This window comes from Mesoplodon densirostris, chromosome 9, assembly GCF_025265405.1.
Source record: "Mesoplodon densirostris isolate mMesDen1 chromosome 9, mMesDen1 primary haplotype, whole genome shotgun sequence".
NCBI classification, from domain to species: domain Eukaryota; kingdom Metazoa; phylum Chordata; class Mammalia; order Artiodactyla; family Ziphiidae; genus Mesoplodon; species Mesoplodon densirostris.
In genome coordinates this window covers 4235029-4260824 of record NC_082669.1, presented here as the reverse complement: position 1 = coordinate 4260824, position 25796 = coordinate 4235029, and positions in this window count along the sequence as shown.

The window sequence follows — 25796 nt, the reverse complement described above, 5'->3', positions numbered from 1 at the left end:
ACAAGCCAAACGTTGTCATCAAACTCGCTGTAATAAAAAATAAAAAAATAAATTAAAAACACGAACAAGAAGTAGTGAGACAAACTTGAGGGGCTTTCTCCTGGCACATTCCATTCTAAATTCCAATCTAGAACAGGACTTCCATTGAGGCTCTGTGGCCCTAGTAACCAGATTTGGTAAGCGAGAACTGCTGCCACCTTGTGGCCGTTTCACACAACAGCAGCTTTAATCCCAGCGCTAATGGTCAGGGGATATTCAAAATCGTTGCAGGCCTGTAAATGACACCTGCCCTGAAAACAAATCCTGGGGTCATATACGGACCAAAAACTTCAAAAGACGTCCATATTTCAAAACGACTGTTTCAAGAGGCATATTTCACGCACATTAGTGTTCTGCTTCTTTTGCTTTCTTTCTTTTTTGGTTAAAGAAACGGGAATGGAAAAAGGCAAGCCTCAGAATGGGCGAAAACGTTCGCAAACGAATCAATGGACAAAGGTTTAATCTCCAATATATATAAACAGCTCACGCAGCTTAATATTAATAAAACAAACAACCCAGTACAAAAATGGGCAGAAGATCTATATAGACGTTTCTTTAAAGAAGTCACAGAGATGGCCAAGACGCACATGAAAAGCTGCTCAACATCACTAATTATTAGAGAAATGCAAATCCAAACGACAATGAGGTATGACCTCACACCTGTTAGAATCGGCATCATCAGCAAATCTACAAACAACAAATTCCGGGGATGGTGTGGACAAAAGGAACCCTCTTCCACTATTGGTGGGAAGGTAAATTGATACACTCACTATGGAGAGCAGTATGGAGGTTCCTTTAAATAACTAAAAAGAGAATTACCATAGGAGCCTGCAATCCAACTTTTGGGCATATACCCAGAGAAAACCATAAATCAAAAAGACACATTCACCACAATGTTCATTGCAGCACAATTTACAATAGCCAGGTAATGGAAGCAACCTAAATGCCCACAGAAAGACGAATGGATAAAGATGTGGTACATATATAAAATGGAATATTGCTCAGCCATAAAAAGGAATGAAACTGGGTCATTTGTAGAGAAGTCGATGGATCTAGAGACTGTCATACAGAGTGAAGTAAGTCAGAAAGAGAAAAACAAATATTGTATATTAATGCATATATGTGGAACCTAGAAAAATGGTACAGATGAACTGGTATGCAGGACAGAAATAGAGACACAGAGGTAGAGAACAAACGTATGGACACCAAGTGGGGGAAGCCATGGGGTGGTGGTGGTGGGATGAGTTGGGAGATTGGGATGGACCTGTATACATGTATATGCATAAAATATATAACTAATAGTAACCTGCTGTATAAAGAAATAAATAAAATTAAATTTCAAAATTTTTAAAAATAAAACAGAAGAAAGTTCTTCCATTCACACAGATATATTTATATGAATGAATTATTCCCATGCTTATATCTATAAATACATAAACGAGGAATAAAATCTAACTTGAACCAAGAAAGAAAAAAAAACCTAAACCAAACAGTTATACAGAGGAAAACACTACCAAGGCACTTGTTCCAGCAGTAAACAATTCTGAAATTGGTCAGTGGTGGGGAATCATCTTCCATACAACCAACAGCCCCGTCCTCCCATGCAAGGAGCGTCCTCACTGCAAAGCTGGGGGACCATGCCGAGGCCTCTGTGAGTAAACGTGAGCTGAGCCCCAGGCCAGCTGCTACTGAACTGTTCCCACCCTTCCCAGGTAAAACACCTGAATATGTACAAGGGCTTGAAAGCCTAGAGGAAGGGCCGTGGAGCCACACCAGCGACAGCACGCAGGCCAACTTGCTGCCTGCAGGCCAGCCAGGATGGTCCTGGCCCCGGGCGCTCTTCTGGAAGCTTTCCATTTCCCTGCCTGAGATACCCCTCCTGTCCCGGCCCCCACTCCTTTTTTTCCTTCCTCAGCCCGGAGAGAAATTCCAGTGGAAGTTATGGGTGACACATCCTCTTCTTTACAGTTGGCAGCCTGGCAACTCCTGCAGAAAGTCCAGCAGAGCCCCACTCACACCGGGCCACCAACAAAGCCGTGGACCCTCACACCCTCCCACCAGCACAGCCCCGAGACTGCTGACGGGGCAGAGAATATGGAGTCAGGCACAGCTGCAGGGGCTATTGCTGCCTGGAGTGCAGTTTCTATTGACCTCAACCCAGGCACACCTGGGGAGGGCTTGCCGGCAGGGTCAGGCTGCCCAGGTCAGCTAATCCTCAGCCCTCAGGGAATCACACTGCGGAAAATGGACCTCGCTAAGACAGAATATTAGCCAAGGGAAAAAAGGACACAATGCCATTTGCAGCACCGTAGATGAGTCTAGAGGTAATCACGTGACTTGTAGTAAGTCAGAAAGTGAAAGACACATATCGTAGGATATCACTTATAGGTGTTACCTAAAAATTGATACCAGGGCAGATATTTCCACGGAGAAGGGCAGTCACAGATTCATTAAACAAACTTATGGTTCACCAATGGAAAGGTGTGAGGATTGGATTCATTAGGATATCGGGGTTAACAGACATATACAAACACAGGTGAAATATATAATCACCAAAGACCTACGGAATACCAAGAGAAGACTACTCAACATTCTGTCATAACGTACATGGAAAAGGGTCCCAGGAAGAACAGACCTATGTATATGTGTAAAAGAACCACATCTTGCACACCTACAACAAGCCAAACGTTGTCATCAAACTCGCTGTAATAAAAAATAAAAAAATAAATTAAAAACACGAACAAGAAGTAGTGAGACAAACTTGAGGGGCTTTCTCCTGGCACATTCCATTCTAAATTCCAATCTAGAACAGGACTTCCATTGAGGCTCTGTGGCCCTAGTAACCAGATTTGGTAAGCGAGAACTGCTGCCACCTTGTGGCCGTTTCACACAACAGCAGCTTTAATCCCAGCGCTAATGGTCAGGGGATATTCAAAATCGTTGCAGGCCTGTAAATGACACCTGCCCTGAAAACAAATCCTGGGGTCATATACGGACCAAAAACTTCAAAAGACGTCCATATTTCAAAACGACTGTTTCAAGAGGCATATTTCACGCACATTAGTGTTCTGCTTCTTTTGCTTTCTTTCTTTTTTGGTTAAAGAAACGGGAATGGAAAAAGGCAAGCCTCAGAATGGGCGAAAACGTTCGCAAACGAATCAATGGACAAAGGTTTAATCTCCAATATATATAAACAGCTCACGCAGCTTAATATTAATAAAACAAACAACCCAGTACAAAAATGGGCAGAAGATCTATATAGACGTTTCTTTAAAGAAGTCACAGAGATGGCCAAGACGCACATGAAAAGCTGCTCAACATCACTAATTATTAGAGAAATGCAAATCCAAACGACAATGAGGTATGACCTCACACCTGTTAGAATCGGCATCATCAGCAAATCTACAAACAACAAATTCCGGGGATGGTGTGGACAAAAGGAACCCTCTTCCACTATTGGTGGGAAGGTAAATTGATACACTCACTATGGAGAGCAGTATGGAGGTTCCTTTAAATAACTAAAAAGAGAATTACCATAGGAGCCTGCAATCCAACTTTTGGGCATATACCCAGAGAAAACCATAAATCAAAAAGACACATTCACCACAATGTTCATTGCAGCACAATTTACAATAGCCAGGTAATGGAAGCAACCTAAATGCCCACAGAAAGACGAATGGATAAAGATGTGGTACATATATAAAATGGAATATTGCTCAGCCATAAAAAGGAATGAAACTGGCTCATTTGTAGAGAAGTCGATGGATCTAGAGACTGTCATACAGAGTGAAGTAAGTCAGAAAGAGAAAAACAAATATTGTATATTAATGCATATATGTGGAACCTAGAAAAATGGTACAGATGAACTGGTATGCAGGACAGAAATAGAGACACAGAGGTAGAGAACAAACGTATGGACACCAAGTGGGGGAAGCCATGGGGTGGTGGTGGTGGGATGAGTTGGGAGATTGGGATGGACCTGTATACATGTATATGCATAAAATATATAACTAATAGTAACCTGCTGTATAAAGAAATAAATAAAATTAAATTTCAAAATTTTTAAAAATAAAACAGAAGAAAGTTCTTCCATTCACACAGATATATTTATATGAATGAATTATTCCCATGCTTATATCTATAAATACATAAACGAGGAATAAAATCTAACTTGAACCAAGAAAGAAAAAAAAACCTAAACCAAACAGTTATACAGAGGAAAACACTTCCAAGGCACTTGTTCCAGCAGTAAACAATTCTGAAATTGGTCAGTGGTGGGGAATCATCTTCCATACAACCAACAGCCCCGTCCTCCCATGCAAGGAGCGTCCTCACTGCAAAGCTGGGGGACCATGCCGAGGCCTCTGTGAGTAAACGTGAGCTGAGCCCCAGGCCAGCTGCTACTGAACTGTTCCCACCCTTCCCAGGTAAAACACCTGAATATGTACAAGGGCTTGAAAGCCTAGAGGAAGGGCCGTGGAGCCACACCAGCGACAGCACGCAGGCCAACTTGCTGCCTGCAGGCCAGCCAGGATGGTCCTGGCCCCGGGCGCTCTTCTGGAAGCTTTCCATTTCCCTGCCTGAGATACCCCTCCTGTCCCGGCCCCCACTCCTTTTTTTCCTTCCTCAGCCCGGAGAGAAATTCCAGTGGAAGTTATGGGTGACACATCCTCTTCTTTACAGTTGGCAGCCTGGCAACTCCTGCAGAAAGTCCAGCAGAGCCCCACTCACACCGGGCCACCAACAAAGCCGTGGACCCTCACACCCTCCCACCAGCACAGCCCCGAGACTGCTGACGGGGCAGAGAATATGGAGTCAGGCACAGCTGCAGGGGCTATTGCTGCCTGGAGTGCAGTTTCTATTGACCTCAACCCAGGCACACCTGGGGAGGGCTTGCCGGCAGGGTCAGGCTGCCCAGGTCAGCTAATCCTCAGCCCTCAGGGAATCACACTGCGGAAAATGGACCTCGCTAAGACAGAATATTAGCCAAGGGAAAAAAGGACACAATGCCATTTGCAGCACCGTAGATGAGTCTAGAGGTAATCACGTGACTTGTAGTAAGTCAGAAAGTGAAAGACACATATCGTAGGATATCACTTATAGGTGTTACCTAAAAATTGATACCAGGGCAGATATTTCCACGGAGAAGGGCAGTCACAGATTCATTAAACAAACTTATGGTTCACCAATGGAAAGGTGTGAGGATTGGATTCATTAGGATATCGGGGTTAACAGACATATACAAACACAGGTGAAATATATAATCACCAAAGACCTACGGAATACCAAGAGAAGACTACTCAACATTCTGTCATAACGTACATGGGAAAAGGGTCCCAGGAAGAACAGACCTATGTATATGTGTAAAAGAACCACATCTTGCACACCTACAACAAGCCAAACGTTGTCATCAAACTCGCTGTAATAAAAAATAAAAAATTAAATTAAAAACACGAACAAGAAGTAGTGAGACAAACTTGAGGGGCTTTCTCCTGGCACATTCCATTCTAAATTCCAATCTAGAACAGGACTTCCATTGAGGCTCTGTGGCCCTAGTAACCAGATTTGGTAAGCGAGAACTGCTGCCACCTTGTGGCCGTTTCACACAACAGCAGCTTTAATCCCAGCGCTAATGGTCAGGGGATATTCAAAATCGTTGCAGGCCTGTAAATGACACCTGCCCTGAAAACAAATCCTGGGGTCATATACCGACCAAAAAATTCAAAAGACGTCCATATTTCAAAACGACTGTTTCAAGAGGCATATTTCACGCACATTAGTGTTCTGCTTCTTTTGCTTTCTTTCTTTTTTGGTTAAAGAAACGGGAATGGAAAAAGGCAAGCCTCAGAATGGGCGAAAACGTTCGCAAACGAATCAATGGACAAAGGTTTAATCTCCAATATATATAAACAGCTCACGCAGCTTAATATTAATAAAACAAACAACCCAGTACAAAAATGGGCAGAAGATCTATATAGACGTTTCTTTAAAGAAGTCACAGAGATGGCCAAGACGCACATGAAAAGCTGCTCAACATCACTAATTATTAGAGAAATGCAAATCCAAACGACAATGAGGTATGACCTCACACCTGTTAGAATCGGCATCATCAGCAAATCTACAAACAACAAATTCCGGGGATGGTGTGGACAAAAGGAACCCTCTTCCACTATTGGTGGGAAGGTAAATTGATACACTCACTATGGAGAGCAGTATGGATGTTCCTTTAAATAACTAAAAAGAGAATTACCATAGGAGCCTGCAATCCAACTTTTGGGCATATACCCAGAGAAAACCATAAATCAAAAAGACACATTCACCACAATGTTCATTGCAGCACAATTTACAATAGCCAGGTAATGGAAGCAACCTAAATGCCCACAGAAAGACGAATGGATAAAGATGTGGTACATATATAAAATGGAATATTGCTCAGCCATAAAAAGGAATGAAACTGGCTCATTTGTAGAGAAGTCGATGGATCTAGAGACTGTCATACAGAGTGAAGTAAGTCAGAAAGAGAAAAACAAATATTGTATATTAATGCATATATGTGGAACCTAGAAAAATGGTACAGATGAACTGGTATGCAGGACAGAAATAGAGACACAGAGGTAGAGAACAAACGTATGGACACCAAGTGGGGGAAGCCATGGGGTGGTGGTGGTGGGATGAGTTGGGAGATTGGGATGGACCTGTATACATGTATATGCATAAAATATATAACTAATAGTAACCTGCTGTATAAAGAAATAAATAAAATTAAATTTCAAAATTTTTAAAAATAAAACAGAAGAAAGTTCTTCCATTCACACAGATATATTTATATGAATGAATTATTCCCATGCTTATATCTATAAATACATAAACGAGGAATAAAATCTAACTTGAACCAAGAAAGAAAAAAAAACCTAAACCAAACAGTTATACAGAGGAAAACACTACCAAGGCACTTGTTCCAGCAGTAAACAATTCTGAAATTGGTCAGTGGTGGGGAATCATCTTCCATACAACCAACAGCCCTGTCCCCCCATGCAAGGAGCGTCCTCACTGCAAAGCTGGGGGACCATGCCGAGGCCTCTGTGAGTAAACGTGAGCTGAGCCCCAGGCCAGCTGCTACTGAACTGTTCCCACCCTTCCCAGGTAAAACACCTGAATATGTACAAGGGCTTGAAAGCCTAGAGGAAGGGCCGTGGAGCCACACCAGCGACAGCACGCAGGCCAACTTGCTGCCTGCAGGCCAGCCAGGATGGTCCTGGCCCCGGGCGCTCTTCTGGAAGCTTTCCATTTCCCTGCCTGAGATACCCCTCCTGTCCCGGCCCCCACTCCTTTTTTCCTTCCTCAGACCGGAGAGAAATTCCAGTGGAAGTTATGGGTGACACATCCTCTTCTTTACAGGTCGCAGCCTGGCAACTCCTGCAGAAAGTCCAGCAGAGCCCCACTCACACCGGGCCACCAACAAAGCCGTGGACCCTCACACCCTCCCACCAGCACAGCCCCGAGACTGCTGACGGGGCAGAGAATATGGAGTCAGGCACAGCTGCAGGGGCTATTGCTGCCTGGAGTGCAGTTTCTATTGACCTCAACCCAGGCACACCTGGGGAGGGCTTGCCGGCAGGGTCAGGCTGCCCAGGTCAGCTAATCCTCAGCCCTCAGGGAATCACACTGCAGAAAATGGACCTCGCTAAGACAGAATATTAGCCAAGGGAAAAAAGGACACAATGCCATTTGCAGCACCGTAGATGAGTCTAGAGGTAATCACGTGACTTGTAGTAAGTCAGAAAGTGAAAGAGACATATCGTAGGATATCACTTATAGGTGTTACCTAAAAATTGATACCAGGGCAGATATTTCCACGGAGAAGGGCAGTCACAGATTCATTAAACAAACTTATGGTTCACCAATGGGAAGGTGTGAGGATTGGATTCATTAGGATATCGGGGTTAACAGACATATACAAACACAGGTGAAATATATAATCACCAAAGACCTACGGAATACCAAGAGAAGACTACTCAACATTCTGTCATAACGTACATGGAAAAGGGTCCCAGGAAGAACAGACCTATGTATATGTGTAAAAGAACCACATCTTGCACACCTACAACAAGCCAAACGTTGTCATCAAACTCGCTGTAATAAAAAATAAAAAAATAAATTAAAAACACGAACAAGAAGTAGTGAGACAAACTTGAGGGGCTTTCTCCTGGCACATTCCATTCTAAATTCCAATCTAGAACAGGACTTCCATTGAGGCTCTGTGGCCCTAGTAACCAGATTTGGTAAGCGAGAACTGCTGCCACCTTGTGGCCGTTTCACACAACAGCAGCTTTAATCCCAGCGCTAATGGTCAGGGGATATTCAAAATCGTTGCAGGCCTGTAAATGACACCTGCCCTGAAAACAAATCCTGGGGTCATATACGGACCAAAAACTTCAAAAGACGTCCATATTTCAAAACGACTGTTTCAAGAGGCATATTTCACGCACATTAGTGTTCTGCTTCTTTTGCTTTCTTTCTTTTTTGGTTAAAGAAACGGGAATGGAAAAAGGCAAGCCTCAGAATGGGCGAAAACGTTCGCAAACGAATCAATGGACAAAGGTTTAATCTCCAATATATATAAACAGCTCACGCAGCTTAATATTAATAAAACAAACAACCCAGTACAAAAATGGGCAGAAGATCTATATAGACGTTTCTTTAAAGAAGTCACAGAGATGGCCAAGACGCACATGAAAAGCTGCTCAACATCACTAATTATTAGAGAAATGCAAATCCAAACGACAATGAGGTATGACCTCACACCTGTTAGAATCGGCATCATCAGCAAATCTACAAACAACAAATTCCGGGGATGGTGTGGACAAAAGGAACCCTCTTCCACTATTGGTGGGAAGGTAAATTGATACACTCACTATGGAGAGCAGTATGGATGTTCCTTTAAATAACTAAAAAGAGAATTACCATAGGAGCCTGCAATCCCACTTTTGGGCATATACCCAGAGAAAACCATAAATCAAAAAGACACATTCACCACAATGTTCATTGCAGCACAATTTACAATAGCCAGGTAATGGAAGCAACCTAAATGCCCACAGAAAGACGAATGGATAAAGATGTGGTACATATATAAAATGGAATATTGCTCAGCCATAAAAAGGAATGAAACTGGGTCATTTGTAGAGAAGTCGATGGATCTAGAGACTGTCATACAGAGTGAAGTAAGTCAGAAAGAGAAAAACAAATATTGTATATTAATGCATATAGGTGGAACCTAGAAAAATGGTACAGATGAACTGGTATGCAGGACAGAAATAGAGACACAGAGGTAGAGAACAAACGTATGGACACCAAGTGGGGGAAGCCATGGAGTGTTGGTGGTGGGATGAGTTGGGAGATTGGGATGGACCTGTATACATGTATATGCATAAAATATATAACTAATAGTAACCTGCTGTATAAAGAAATGAATAAAATTAAATTTCAAAATTTTTAAAAATAAAACAGAAGAAAGTTCTTCCATTCACACAGATGTATTTATATGAATGAATTATTCCCATGCTTATATCTATAAATACATAAACGAGGAATAAAATCTAACTTGAACCAAGAAAGAAAAAAAAAACCTAAACCAAACAGTTATACAGAGGAAAACACTACCAAGGCAATTGTTCCAGCAGTAAACAATTCTGAAATTGGTCAGTGGTGGGGAATCATCTTCCATACAACCAACAGCCCGGTCCCCCCATGCAAGGAGCGTCCTCACTGCAAAGTTGGGGGACCATGCCGAGGCCTCTCTGAGTAAACGTGAGCTGAGCCCCAGGCCAGCTGCTACTGAACTGTTCCCACCCTTCCCAGGTAAAACACCTGAATATGTACAAGGGCTTGAAAGCCTGGAGGAAGTGCCGTGGAGCCACACCAGCGACAGCACGCAGGCCAACTTGCTGCCTGCAGGACAGCCAGGATGGTCCTGGCCCCGGGCGCTCTTCTGGAAGCTTTCCATTTCCCTGCCTGAGATACCCCTCCTGTCCCGGCCCCCACTCCTTTTTTTCCTTCCTCAGCCCGGAGAGAAATTCCAGTGGAAGTTATGGGTGACACATCCTCTTCTTTACAGGTGGCAGCCTGGCAACTCCTGCAGAAAGTCCAGCAGAGCCCCACTCACACCGGGCCACCAACAAAGCCGTGGACCCTCACACCCTCCCACCAGCACAGCCCCGAGACTGCTGACGGGGCAGAGAATATGGAGTCAGGCACAGCTGCAGGGGCTATTGCTGCCTGGAGTGCAGTTTCTATTGACCTCAACCCAGGCACACCTGGGGAGGGCTTGCCGGCAGGGTCAGGCTGCCCAGGTCAGCTAATCCTCAGCCCTCAGGGAATCACACTGCGGAAAATGGACCTCGCTAAGACAGAATATTAGCCAAGGGAAAAAAGGACACAATGCCATTTGCAGCACCGTAGATGAGTCTAGAGGTAATCACGTGACTTGTAGTAAGTCAGAAAGTGAAAGACACATATCGTAGGATATCACTTATAGGTGTTACCTAAAAATTGATACCAGGGCAGATATTTCCACGGAGAAGGGCAGTCACAGATTCATTAAACAAACTTATGGTTCACCAATGGAAAGGTGTGAGGATTGGATTCATTAGGATATCGGGGTTAACAGACATATACAAACACAGGTGAAATATATAATCACCAAAGACCTACGGAATACCAAGAGAAGACTACTCAACATTCTGTCATAACGTACATGGGAAAAGGGTCCCAGGAAGAACAGACCTATGTATATGTGTAAAAGAACCACATCTTGCACACCTACAACAAGCCAAACGTTGTCATCAAACTCGCTGTAATAAAAAATAAAAAATTAAATTAAAAACACGAACAAGAAGTAGTGAGACAAACTTGAGGGGCTTTCTCCTGGCACATTCCATTCTAAATTCCAATCTAGAACAGGACTTCCATTGAGGCTCTGTGGCCCTAGTAACCAGATTTGGTAAGCGAGAACTGCTGCCACCTTGTGGCCGTTTCACACAACAGCAGCTTTAATCCCAGCGCTAATGGTCAGGGGATATTCAAAATCGTTGCAGGCCTGTAAATGACACCTGCCCTGAAAACAAATCCTGGGGTCATATACCGACCAAAAAATTCAAAAGACGTCCATATTTCAAAACGACTGTTTCAAGAGGCATATTTCACGCACATTAGTGTTCTGCTTCTTTTGCTTTCTTTCTTTTTTGGTTAAAGAAACGGGAATGGAAAAAGGCAAGCCTCAGAATGGGCGAAAACGTTCGCAAACGAATCAATGGACAAAGGTTTAATCTCCAATATATATAAACAGCTCACGCAGCTTAATATTAATAAAACAAACAACCCAGTACAAAAATGGGCAGAAGATCTATATAGACGTTTCTTTAAAGAAGTCACAGAGATGGCCAAGACGCACATGAAAAGCTGCTCAACATCACTAATTATTAGAGAAATGCAAATCCAAACGACAATGAGGTATGACCTCACACCTGTTAGAATCGGCATCATCAGCAAATCTACAAACAACAAATTCCGGGGATGGTGTGGACAAAAGGAACCCTCTTCCACTATTGGTGGGAAGGTAAATTGATACACTCACTATGGAGAGCAGTATGGAGGTTCCTTTAAATAACTAAAAAGAGAATTACCATAGGAGCCTGCAATCCAACTTTTGGGCATATACCCAGAGAAAACCATAAATCAAAAAGACACATTCACCACAATGTTCATTGCAGCACAATTTACAATAGCCAGGTAATGGAAGCAACCTAAATGCCCACAGAAAGACGAATGGATAAAGATGTGGTACATATATAAAATGGAATATTGCTCAGCCATAAAAAGGAATGAAACTGGGTCATTTGTAGAGAAGTCGATGGATCTAGAGACTGTCATACAGAGTGAAGTAAGTCAGAAAGAGAAAAACAAATATTGTATATTAATGCATATAGGTGGAACCTAGAAAAATGGTACAGATGAACTGGTATGCAGGACAGAAATAGAGACACAGAGGTAGAGAACAAACGTATGGACACCAAGTGGGGGAAGCCATGGGGTGGTGGTGGTGGGATGAGTTGGGAGATTGGGATGGACCTGTATACATGTATATGCATAAAATATATAACTAATAGTAACCTGCTGTATAAAGAAATAAATAAAATTAAATTTCAAAATTTTTAAAAATAAAACAGAAGAAAGTTCTTCCATTCACACAGATATATTTATATGAATGAATTATTCCCATGCTCATATCTATAAATACATAAACGAGGAATAAAATCTAACTTGAACCAAGAAAGAAAAAAAAAAACCTAAACCAAACAGTTATACAGAGGAAAACACTACCAAGGCACTTGTTCCAGCAGTAAACAATTCTGAAATTGGTCAGTGGTGGGGAATCATCTTCCATACAACCGACTGCCCCGTCCCCCCATGCAAGGAGCGTCCTCACTGCAAAGCTGGGGGACCATGCCGAGGCCTCTGTGAGTAAACGTGAGCTGAGCCCCAGGCCAGCTGCTACTGAACTGTTCCCACCCTTCCCAGGTAAAACACCTGAATATGTACAAGGGCTTGAAAGCCTAGAGGAAGGGCCGTGGAGCCACACCAGCGACAGCACGCAGGCCAACTTGCTGCCTGCAGGCCAGCCAGGATGGTCCTGGCCCCGGGCGCTCTTCTGGAAGCTTTCCATTTCCCTGCCTGAGATACCCCTCCTGTCCCGGCCCCCACTCCTTTTTTTCCTTCCTCAGCCCAGAGAGAAATTCCAGTGGAAGTTATGGGTGACACATCCTCTTCTTTACAGGTGGCAGCCTGGCAACTCCTGCAGAAAGTCCAGCAGAGCCCCACTCACACCGGGCCACCAACAAAGCCGTGGACCCTCACACCCTCCCACCAGCACAGCCCCGAGACTGCTGACGGGGCAGAGAATATGGAGTCAGGCACAGCTGCAGGGGCTATTGCTGCCTGGAGTGCAGTTTCTATTGACCTCAACCCAGGCACACCTGGGGAGGGCTTGCCGGCAGGGTCAGGCTGCCCAGGTCAGCTAATCCTCAGCCCTCAGGGAATCACACTGCGGAAAATGGACCTCGCTAAGACAGAATATTAGCCAAGGGAAAAAAGGACACAATGCCATTTGCAGCACCGTAGATGAGTCTAGAGGTAATCACGTGACTTGTAGTAAGTCAGAAAGTGAAAGACACATATCGTAGGATATCACTTATAGGTGTTACCTAAAAATTGATACCAGGGCAGATATTTCCACGGAGAAGGGCAGTCACAGATTCATTAAACAAACTTATGGTTCACCAATGGAAAGGTGTGAGGATTGGATTCATTAGGATATCGGGGTTAACAGACATATACAAACACAGGTGAAATATATAATCACCAAAGACCTACGGAATACCAAGAGAAGACTACTCAACATTCTGTCATAACGTACATGGAAAAGGGTCCCAGGAAGAACAGACCTATGTATATGTGTAAAAGAACCACATCTTGCACACCTACAACAAGCCAAACGTTGTCATCAAACTCGCTGTAATAAAAAATAAAAAAATAAATTAAAAACACGAACAAGAAGTAGTGAGACAAACTTGAGGGGCTTTCTCCTGGCACATTCCATTCTAAATTCCAATCTAGAACAGGACTTCCATTGAGGCTCTGTGGCCCTAGTAACCAGATTTGGTAAGCAAGAACTGCTGCCACCTTGTGGCCGTTTCACACAACAGCAGCTTTAATCCCAGCGCTAATGGTCAGGGGATATTCAAAATCGTTGCAGGCCTGTAAATGACACCTGCCCTGAAAACAAATCCTGGGGTCATATACGGACCAAAAACTTCAAAAGACGTCCATATTTCAAAACGACTGTTTCAAGAGGCATATTTCACGCACATTAGTGTTCTGCTTCTTTTGCTTTCTTTCTTTTTTGGTTAAAGAAACGGGAATGGAAAAAGGCAAGCCTCAGAATGGGCGAAAACGTTCGCAAACGAATCAATGGACAAAGGTTTAATCTCCAATATATATAAACAGCTCACGCAGCTTAATATTAATAAAACAAACAACCCAGTACAAAAATGGGCAGAAGGTCTATATAGACGTTTCTTTAAAGAAGTCACAGAGATGGCCAAGACACACATGAAAAGCTGCTCAACATCACTAATTATTAGAGAAATGCAAATCCAAACGACAATGAGGTATGACCTCACACCTGTTAGAATCGGCATCATCAGCAAATCTACAAACAACAAATTCCGGGGATGGTGTGGACAAAAGGAACCCTCTTCCACTATTGGTGGGAAGGTAAATTGATACACTCACTATGGAGAGCAGTATGGAGGTTCCTTTAAATAACTAAAAAGAGAATTACCATAGGAGCCTGCAATCCAACTTTTGGGCATATACCCAGAGAAAACCATAAATCAAAAAGACACATTCACCACAATGTTCATTGCAGCACAATTTACAATAGCCAGGTAATGGAAGCAACCTAAATGCCCACAGAAAGACGAATGGATAAAGATGTGGTACATATATAAAATGGAATATTGCTCAGCCATAAAAAGGAATGAAACTGGGTCATTTGTAGAGAAGTCGATGGATCTAGAGACTGTCATACAGAGTGAAGTAAGTCAGAAAGAGAAAAACAAATATTGTATATTAATGCATATAGGTGGAACCTAGAAAAATGGTACAGATGAACTGGTATGCAGGACAGAAATAGAGACACAGAGGTAGAGAACAAACGTATGGACACCAAGTGGGGGAAGCCATGGGGTGGTGGTGGTGGGATGAGTTGGGAGATTGGGATGGACCTGTATACATGTATATGCATAAAATATATAACTAATAGTAACCTGCTGTATAAAGAAATAAATAAAATTAAATTTCAAAATTTTTAAAAATAAAAGAGAAGAAAGTTCTTCCATTCACACAGATATATTTATATGAATGAATTATTCCCATGCTTATATCTATAAATACATAAACGAGGAATAAAATCTAACTTGAACCAAGAAAGAAGAAAAAACCTAAACCAAACAGTTATACAGAGGAAAACACTACCAAGGCACTTGTTCCAGCAGTAAACAATTCTGAAATTGGTCAGTGGTGGGGAATCATCTTCCATACAACCAACTGCCCCGTCCCCCCATGCAAGGAGCGTCCTCACTGCAAAGCTGGGGGACCATGCCGAGGCCTCTGTGAGTAAACGTGAGCTGAGCCCCAGGCCAGCTGCTACTGAACTGTTCCCACCCTTCCCAGGTAAAACACCTGAATATGTACAAGGGCTTGAAAGCCTAGAGGAAGGGCCGTGGAGCCACACCAGCGACAGCACGCAGGCCAACTTGCTGCCTGCAGGCCAGCCAGGATGGTCCTGGCCCCGGGCGCTCTTCTGGAAGCTTTCCATTTCCCTGCCTGAGATACCCCTCCTGTCCCGGCCCCCACTCCTTTTTTTCCTTCCTCAGCCCGGAGAGAAACTCCAGTGGAAGTTATGGGTGACACATCCTCTTCTTTACAGGTGGCAGCCTGGCAACTCCTGCAGAAAGTCCAGCAGAGCCCCACTCACACCGGGCCACCAACAAAGCCGTGGACCCTCACACCCTCCCACCAGCACAGCCCCGAGACTGCTGACGGGGCAGAGAATATGGAGTCAGGCACAGCTGCAGGGGCTATTGCTGCCTGGAGTGCAGTTTCTATTGACCTCAACCCAGGCACACCTGGGGAGGGCTTGCCGGCAGGGTCAGGCTGCCCAGGTCAGCTAATCCTCAGCCCTCAGGGAATCACACTGCGGAAAATGGACCTCGCTAAGACAGAATATTAGCCAAGGGAAAGAAGGACACAATGCCATTTGCAGCACCGTAGATGAGTCTAGAGGTAATCACGTGACTTGTAGTAAGTCAGAAAGTGAAAGACACATATCGTAGGATATCACTTATAGGTGTTACCTAAAAATTGATACCAGGGCAGATATTTCCACGGAGAAGGGCAATCACAGATTCATTAAACAAACTTATGGTTCACCAATGGAAAGGTGTGAGGATTGGATTCATTAGGATATCGGGGTTAACAGACATATACAAACACAGGTGAAATATATAATCACCAAAGACCTACGGAATACCAAGAGAAGACTACTCAACATTCTGTCATAACGTACATGGGAAAAGGGTCCCAGGAAGAACAGACCTATGTATATGTGTAAAAGAACCACATCTTGCACACCTACAACAAGCCAAACGTTGTCATCAAACTCGCTGTAATAAAAAATAAAAAATTAAATTAAAAACACGAACAAGAAGTAGTGAGACAAACTTGAGGGGCTTTCTCCTGGCACATTCCATTCTAAATTCCAATCTAGAACAGGACTTCCATTGAGGCTCTGTGGCCCTAGTAACCAGATTTGGTAAGCGAGAACTGCTGCCACCTTGTGGCCGTTTCACACAACAGCAGCTTTAATCCCAGCGCTAATGGTCAGGGGATATTCAAAATCGTTGCAGGCCTGTAAATGACACCTGCCCTGAAAACAAATCCTGGGGTCATATACGGACCAAAAACTTCAAAAGACGTCCATATTTCAAAACGACTGTTTCAAGAGGCATATTTCACGCACATTAGTGTTCTGCTTCTTTTGCTTTCTTTCTTTTTTGGTTAAAGAAACGGGAATGGAAAAAGGCAAGCCTCAGAATGGGCGAAAACGTTCGCAAACGAATCAATGGACAAAGGTTTAATCTCCAATATATATAAACAGCTCACGCAGCTTAATATTAATAAAACAAACAACCCAGTACAAAAATGGGCAGAAGATCTATATAGACGTTTCTTTAAAGAAGTCACAGAGATGGCCAAGACGCACATGAAAAGCTGCTCAACATCACTAATTATTAGAGAAATGCAAATCCAAACGACAATGAGGTATGACCTCACACCTGTTAGAATCGGCATCATCAGCAAATCTACAAACAACAAATTCCGGGGATGGTGTGGACAAAAGGAACCCTCTTCCACTATTGGTGGGAAGGTAAATTGATACACTCACTATGGAGAGCAGTATGGATGTTCCTTTAAATAACTAAAAAGAGAATTACCATAGGAGCCTGCAATCCCACTTTTGGGCATATACCCAGAGAAAACCATAAATCAAAAAGACACATTCACCACAATGTTCATTGCAGCACAATTTACAATAGCCAGGTAATGGAAGCAACCTAAATGCCCACAGAAAGACGAATGGATAAAGATGTGGTACATATATAAAATGGAATATTGCTCAGCCATAAAAAGGAATGAAACTGGGTCATTTGTAGAGAAGTCGATGGATCTAGAGACTGTCATACAGAGTGAAGTAAGTCAGAAAGAGAAAAACAAATATTGTATATTAATGCATATAGGTGGAACCTAGAAAAATGGTACAGATGAACTGGTATGCAGGACAGAAATAGAGACACAGAGGTAGAGAACAAACGTATGGACACCAAGTGGGGGAAGCCATGGGGTGGTGGTGGTGGGATGAGTTGGGAGATTGGGATGGACCTGTATACATGTATATGCATAAAATATATAACTAATAGTAACCTGCTGTATAAAGAAATGAATAAAATTAAATTTCAAAATTTTTAAAAATAAAACAGAAGAAAGTTCTTCCATTCACACAGATGTATTTATATGAATGAATTATTCCCATGCTTATATCTATAAATACATAAACGAGGAATAAAATCTAACTTGAACCAAGAAAGAAAAAAAAAACCTAAACCAAACAGTTATACAGAGGAAAACACTACCAAGGCACTTGTTCCAGCAGTAAACAATTCTGAAATTGGTCAGTGGTGGGGAATCATCTTCCATACAACCAACAGCCCGGTCCCCCCATGCAAGGAGCGTCCTCACTGCAAAGTTGGGGGACCATGCCGAGGCCTCTCTGAGTAAACGTGAGCTGAGCCCCAGGCCAGCTGCTACTGAACTGTTCCCACCCTTCCCAGGTAAAACACCTGAATATGTACAAGGGCTTGAAAGCCTGGAGGAAGTGCCGTGGAGCCACACCAGCGACAGCACGCAGGCCAACTTGCTGCCTGCAGGCCAGCCAGGATGGTCCTGGCCCCGGGCGCTCTTCTGGAAGCTTTCCATTTCCCTGCCTGAGATACCCCTCCTGTCCCGGCCCCCACTCCTTTTTTTCCTTCCTCAGCCCGGAGAGAAATTCCAGTGGAAGTTATGGGTGACACATCCTCTTCTTTACAGGTGGCAGCCTGGCAACTCCTGCAGAAAGTCCAGCAGAGCCCCACTCACACCGGGCCACCAACAAAGCCGTGGACCCTCACACCCTCCCACCAGCACAGCCCCGAGACTGCTGACGGGGCAGAGAATATGGAGTCAGGCACAGCTGCAGGGGCTATTGCTGCCTGGAGTGCAGTTTCTATTGACCTCAACCCAGGCACACCTGGGGAGGGCTTGCCGGCAGGGTCAGGCTGCCCAGGTCAGCTAATCCTCAGCCCTCAGGGAATCACACTGCGGAAAATGGACCTCGCTAAGACAGAATATTAGCCAAGGGAAAAAAGGACACAATGCCATTTGCAGCACCGTAGATGAGTCTAGAGGTAATCACGTGACTTGTAGTAAGTCAGAAAGTGAAAGACACATATCGTAGGATATCACTTATAGGTGTTACCTAAAAATTGATACCAGGGCAGATATTTCCACGGAGAAGGGCAGTCACAGATTCATTAAACAAACTTATGGTTCACCAATGGAAAGGTGTGAGGATTGGATTCATTAGGATATCGGGGTTAACAGACATATACAAACACAGGTGAAATATATAATCACCAAAGACCTACGGAATACCAAGAGAAGACTACTCAACATTCTGTCATAACGTACATGGGAAAAGGGTCCCAGGAAGAACAGACCTATGTATATGTGTAAAAGAACCACATCTTGCACACCTACAACAAGCCAAACGTTGTCATCAAACTCGCTGTAATAAAAAATAAAAAATTAAATTAAAAACACGAACAAGAAGTAGTGAGACAAACTTGAGGGGCTTTCTCCTGGCACATTCCATTCTAAATTCCAATCTAGAACAGGACTTCCATTGAGGCTCTGTGGCCCTAGTAACCAGATTTGGTAAGCGAGAACTGCTGCCACCTTGTGGCCGTTTCACACAACAGCAGCTTTAATCCCAGCGCTAATGGTCAGGGGATATTCAAAATCGTTGCAGGCCTGTAAATGACACCTGCCCTGAAAACAAATCCTGGGGTCATATACCGACCAAAAAATTCAAAAGACGTCCATATTTCAAAACGACTGTTTCAAGAGGCATATTTCACGCACATTAGTGTTCTGCTTCTTTTGCTTTCTTTCTTTTTTGGTTAAAGAAACGGGAATGGAAAAAGGCAAGCCTCAGAATGGGCGAAAACGTTCGCAAACGAATCAATGGACAAAGGTTTAATCTCCAATATATATAAACAGCTCACGCAGCTTAATATTAATAAAACAAACAACCCAGTACAAAAATGGGCAGAAGATCTATATAGACGTTTCTTTAAAGAAGTCACAGAGATGGCCAAGACGCACATGAAAAGCTGCTCAACATCACTAATTATTAGAGAAATGCAAATCCAAACGACAATGAGGTATGACCTCACACCTGTTAGAATCGGCATCATCAGCAAATCTACAAACAACAAATTCCGGGGATGGTGTGGACAAAAGGAACCCTCTTCCACTATTGGTGGGAAGGTAAATTGATACACTCACTATGGAGAGCAGTATGGAGGTTCCTTTAAATAACTAAAAAGAGAATTACCATAGGAGCCTGCAATCCAACTTTTGGGCATATACCCAGAGAAAACCATAAATCAAAAAGACACATTCACCACAATGTTCATTGCAGCACAATTTACAATAGCCAGGTAATGGAAGCAACCTAAATGCCCACAGAAAGACGAATGGATAAAGATGTGGTACATATATAAAATGGAATATTGCTCAGCCATAAAAAGGAATGAAACTGGCTCATTTGTAGAGAAGTCGATGGATCTAGAGACTGTCATACAGAGTGAAGTAAGTCAGAAAGAGAAAAACAAATATTGTATATTAATGCATATATGTGGAACCTAGAAAAATGGTACAGATGAACTGGTATGCAGGACAGAAATAGAGACACAGAGGTAGAGAACAAACGTATGGACACCAAGTGGGGGAAGCCATGGGGTGGTGGTGGTGGGATGAGTTGGGAGATTGGGATGGACCTGTATACATGTATATGCATAAAATATATAACTAATAGTAACCTGCTGTATAAAGAAATAAATAAAATTAAATTTCAAAATTTTTAAAAATAAAACAGAAGAAAGTTCTTCCATTCACACAGATATATTTATATGAATGAATTATTCCCATGCTTATATCTATAAATACATAAACGAGGAATAAAATCTAACTTGAACCAAGAAAGAAAAAAAAACCTAAACCAAACAGTTATACAGAGGAAAACACTACCAAGGCACTTGTTCCAGCAGTAAACAATTCTGAAATTGGTCAGTGGTGGGGAATCATCTTCCATACAACCAACAGCCCTGTCCCCCCATGCAAGGAGCGTCCTCACTGCAAAGCTGGGGGACCATGCCGAGGCCTCTGTGAGTAAACGTGAGCTGAGCCCCAGGCCAGCTGCTACTGAACTGTTCCCACCCTTCCCAGGTAAAACACCTGAATATGTACAAGGGCTTGAAAGCCTAGAGGAAGGGCCGTGGAGCCACACCAGCGACAGCACGCAGGCCAACTTGCTGCCTGCAGGCCAGCCAGGATGGTCCTGGCCCCGGGCGCTCTTCTGGAAGCTTTCCATTTCCCTGCCTGAGATACCCCTCCTGTCCCGGCCCCCACTCCTTTTTTCCTTCCTCAGACCGGAGAGAAATTCCAGTGGAAGTTATGGGTGACACATCCTCTTCTTTACAGGTCGCAGCCTGGCAACTCCTGCAGAAAGTCCAGCAGAGCCCCACTCACACCGGGCCACCAACAAAGCCGTGGACCCTCACACCCTCCCACCAGCACAGCCCCGAGACTGCTGACGGGGCAGAGAATATGGAGTCAGGCACAGCTGCAGGGGCTATTGCTGCCTGGAGTGCAGTTTCTATTGACCTCAACCCAGGCACACCTGGGGAGGGCTTGCCGGCAGGGTCAGGCTGCCCAGGTCAGCTAATCCTCAGCCCTCAGGGAATCACACTGCAGAAAATGGACCTCGCTAAGACAGAATATTAGCCAAGGGAAAAAAGGACACAATGCCATTTGCAGCACCGTAGATGAGTCTAGAGGTAATCACGTGACTTGTAGTAAGTCAGAAAGTGAAAGAGACATATCGTAGGATATCACTTATAGGTGTTACCTAAAAATTGATACCAGGGCAGATATTTCCACGGAGAAGGGCAGTCACAGATTCATTAAACAAACTTATGGTTCACCAATGGGAAGGTGTGAGGATTGGATTCATTAGGATATCGGGGTTAACAGACATATACAAACACAGGTGAAATATATAATCACCAAAGACCTACGGAATACCAAGAGAAGACTACTCAACATTCTGTCATAACGTACATGGAAAAGGGTCCCAGGAAGAACAGACCTATGTATATGTGTAAAAGAACCACATCTTGCACACCTACAACAAGCCAAACGTTGTCATCAAACTCGCTGTAATAAAAAATAAAAAAATAAATTAAAAACACGAACAAGAAGTAGTGAGACAAACTTGAGGGGCTTTCTCCTGGCACATTCCATTCTAAATTCCAATCTAGAACAGGACTTCCATTGAGGCTCTGTGGCCCTAGTAACCAGATTTGGTAAGCGAGAACTGCTGCCACCTTGTGGCCGTTTCACACAACAGCAGCTTTAATCCCAGCGCTAATGGTCAGGGGATATTCAAAATCGTTGCAGGCCTGTAAATGACACCTGCCCTGAAAACAAATCCTGGGGTCATATACGGACCAAAAACTTCAAAAGACGTCCATATTTCAAAACGACTGTTTCAAGAGGCATATTTCACGCACATTAGTGTTCTGCTTCTTTTGCTTTCTTTCTTTTTTGGTTAAAGAAACGGGAATGGAAAAAGGCAAGCCTCAGAATGGGCGAAAACGTTCGCAAACGAATCAATGGACAAAGGTTTAATCTCCAATATATATAAACAGCTCACGCAGCTTAATATTAATAAAACAAACAACCCAGTACAAAAATGGGCAGAAGATCTATATAGACGTTTCTTTAAAGAAGTCACAGAGATGGCCAAGACGCACATGAAAAGCTGCTCAACATCACTAATTATTAGAGAAATGCAAATCCAAACGACAATGAGGTATGACCTCACACCTGTTAGAATCGGCATCATCAGCAAATCTACAAACAACAAATTCCGGGGATGGTGTGGACAAAAGGAACCCTCTTCCACTATTGGTGGGAAGGTAAATTGATACACTCACTATGGAGAGCAGTATGGATGTTCCTTTAAATAACTAAAAAGAGAATTACCATAGGAGCCTGCAATCCCACTTTTGGGCATATACCCAGAGAAAACCATAAATCAAAAAGACACATTCACCACAATGTTCATTGCAGCACAATTTACAATAGCCAGGTAATGGAAGCAACCTAAATGCCCACAGAAAGACGAATGGATAAAGATGTGCTACATATATAAAATGGAATATTGCTCAGCCATAAAAAGGAATGAAACTGGGTCATTTGTAGAGAAGTCGATGGATCTAGAGACTGTCATACAGAGTGAAGTAAGTCAGAAAGAGAAAAACAAATATTGTATATTAATGCATATAGGTGGAACCTAGAAAAATGGTACAGATGAACTGGTATGCAGGACAGAAATAGAGACACAGAGGTAGAGAACAAACGTATGGACACCAAGTGGGGGAAGCCATGGAGTGTTGGTGGTGGGATGAGTTGGGAGATTGGGATGGACCTGTATACATGTATATGCATAAAATATATAACTAATAGTAACCTGCTGTATAAAGAAATGAATAAAATTAAATTTCAAAATTTTTAAAAATAAAACAGAAGAAAGTTCTTCCATTCACACAGATGTATTTATATGAATGAATTATTCCCATGCTTATATCTATAAATACATAAACGAGGAATAAAATCTAACTTGAACCAAGAAAGAAAAAAAAAACCTAAACCAAACAGTTATACAGAGGAAAACACTACCAAGGCAATTGTTCCAGCAGTAAACAATTCTGAAATTGGTCAGTGGTGGGGAATCATCTTCCATACAACCAACAGCCCGGTCCCCCCATGCAAGGAGCGTCCTCACTGCAAAGTTGGGGGACCATGCCGAGGCCTCTCTGAGTAAACGTGAGCTGAGCCCCAGGCCAGCTGCTACTGAACTGTTCCCACCCTTCCCAGGTAAAACACCTGAATATGTACAAGGGCTTGAAAGCCTGGAGGAAGTGCCGTGGAGCCACACCAGCGACAGCACGCAGGCCAACTTGCTGCCTGCAGGACAGCCAGGATGGTCCTGGCCCCGGGCGCTCTTCTGGAAGCTTTCCATTTCCCTGCCTGAGATACCCCTCCTGTCCCGGCCCCCACTCCTTTTTTTCCTTCCTCAGCCCGGAGAGAAATTCCAGTGGAAGTTATGGGTGACACATCCTCTTCTTTACAGGTGGCAGCCTGGCAACTCCTGCAGAAAGTCCAGCAGAGCCCCACTCACACCGGGCCACCAACAAAGCCGTGGACCCTCACACCCTCCCACCAGCACAGCCCCGAGACTGCTGACGGGGCAGAGAATATGGAGTCAGGCACAGCTGCAGGGGCTATTGCTGCCTGGAGTGCAGTTTCTATTGACCTCAACCCAGGCACACCTGGGGAGGGCTTGCCGGCAGGGTCAGGCTGCCCAGGTCAGCTAATCCTCAGCCCTCAGGGAATCACACTGCGGAAAATGGACCTCGCTAAGACAGAATATTAGCCAAGGGAAAAAAGGACACAATGCCATTTGCAGCACCGTAGATGAGTCTAGAGGTAATCACGTGACTTGTAGTAAGTCAGAAAGTGAAAGACACATATCGTAGGATATCACTTATAGGTGTTACCTAAAAATTGATACCAGGGCAGATATTTCCACGGAGAAGGGCAGTCACAGATTCATTAAACAAACTTATGGTTCACCAATGGAAAGGTGTGAGGATTGGATTCATTAGGATATCGGGGTTAACAGACATATACAAACACAGGTGAAATATATAATCACCAAAGACCTACGGAATACCAAGAGAAGACTACTCAACATTCTGTCATAACGTACATGGGAAAAGGGTCCCAGGAAGAACAGACCTATGTATATGTGTAAAAGAACCACATCTTGCACACCTACAACAAGCCAAACGTTGTCATCAAACTCGCTGTAATAAAAAATAAAAAATTAAATTAAAAACACGAACAAGAAGTAGTGAGACAAACTTGAGGGGCTTTCTCCTGGCACATTCCATTCTAAATTCCAATCTAGAACAGGACTTCCATTGAGGCTCTGTGGCCCTAGTAACCAGATTTGGTAAGCGAGAACTGCTGCCACCTTGTGGCCGTTTCACACAACAGCAGCTTTAATCCCAGCGCTAATGGTCAGGGGATATTCAAAATCGTTGCAGGCCTGTAAATGACACCTGCCCTGAAAACAAATCCTGGGGTCATATATGGACCAAAAACTTCAAAAGACGTCCATATTTCAAAACGACTGTTTCAAGAGGCATATTTCACGCACATTAGTGTTCTGCTTCTTTTGCTTTCTTTCTTTTTTGGTTAAAGAAACGGGAATGGAAAAAGGCAAGCCTCAGAATGGGCGAAAACGTTCGCAAACGAATCAATGGACAAAGGTTTAATCTCCAATATATATAAACAGCTCACGCAGCTTAATATTAATAAAACAAACAACCCAGTACAAAAATGGGCAGAAGATCTATATAGACGTTTCTTTAAAGAAGTCACAGAGATGGCCAAGACGCACATGAAAAGCTGCTCAACATCACTAATTATTAGAGAAATGCAAATCCAAACGACAATGAGGTATGACCTCACACCTGTTAGAATCGGCATCATCAGCAAATCTACAAACAACAAATTCCGGGGATGGTGTGGACAAAAGGAACCCTCTTCCACTATTGGTGGGAAGGTAAATTGATACACTCACTATGGAGAGCAGTATGGAGGTTCCTTTAAATAACTAAAAAGAGAATTACCATAGGAGCCTGCAATCCAACTTTTGGGCATATACCCAGAGAAAACCATAAATCAAAAAGACACATTCACCACAATGTTCATTGCAGCACAATTTACAATAGCCAGGTAATGGAAGCAACCTAAATGCCCACAGAAAGACGAATGGATAAAGATGTGGTACATATATAAAATGGAATATTGCTCAGCCATAAAAAGGAATGAAACTGGCTCATTTGTAGAGAAGTCGATGGATCTAGAGACTGTCATACAGAGTGAAGTAAGTCAGAAAGAGAAAAACAAATATTGTATATTAATGCATATATGTGGAACCTAGAAAAATGGTACAGATGAACTGGTATGCAGGACAGAAATAGAGACACAGAGGTAGAGAACAAACGTATGGACACCAAGTGGGGGAAGCCATGGGGTGGTGGTGGTGGGATGAGTTGGGAGATTGGGATGGACCTGTATACATGTATATGCATAAAATATATAACTAATAGTAACCTGCTGTA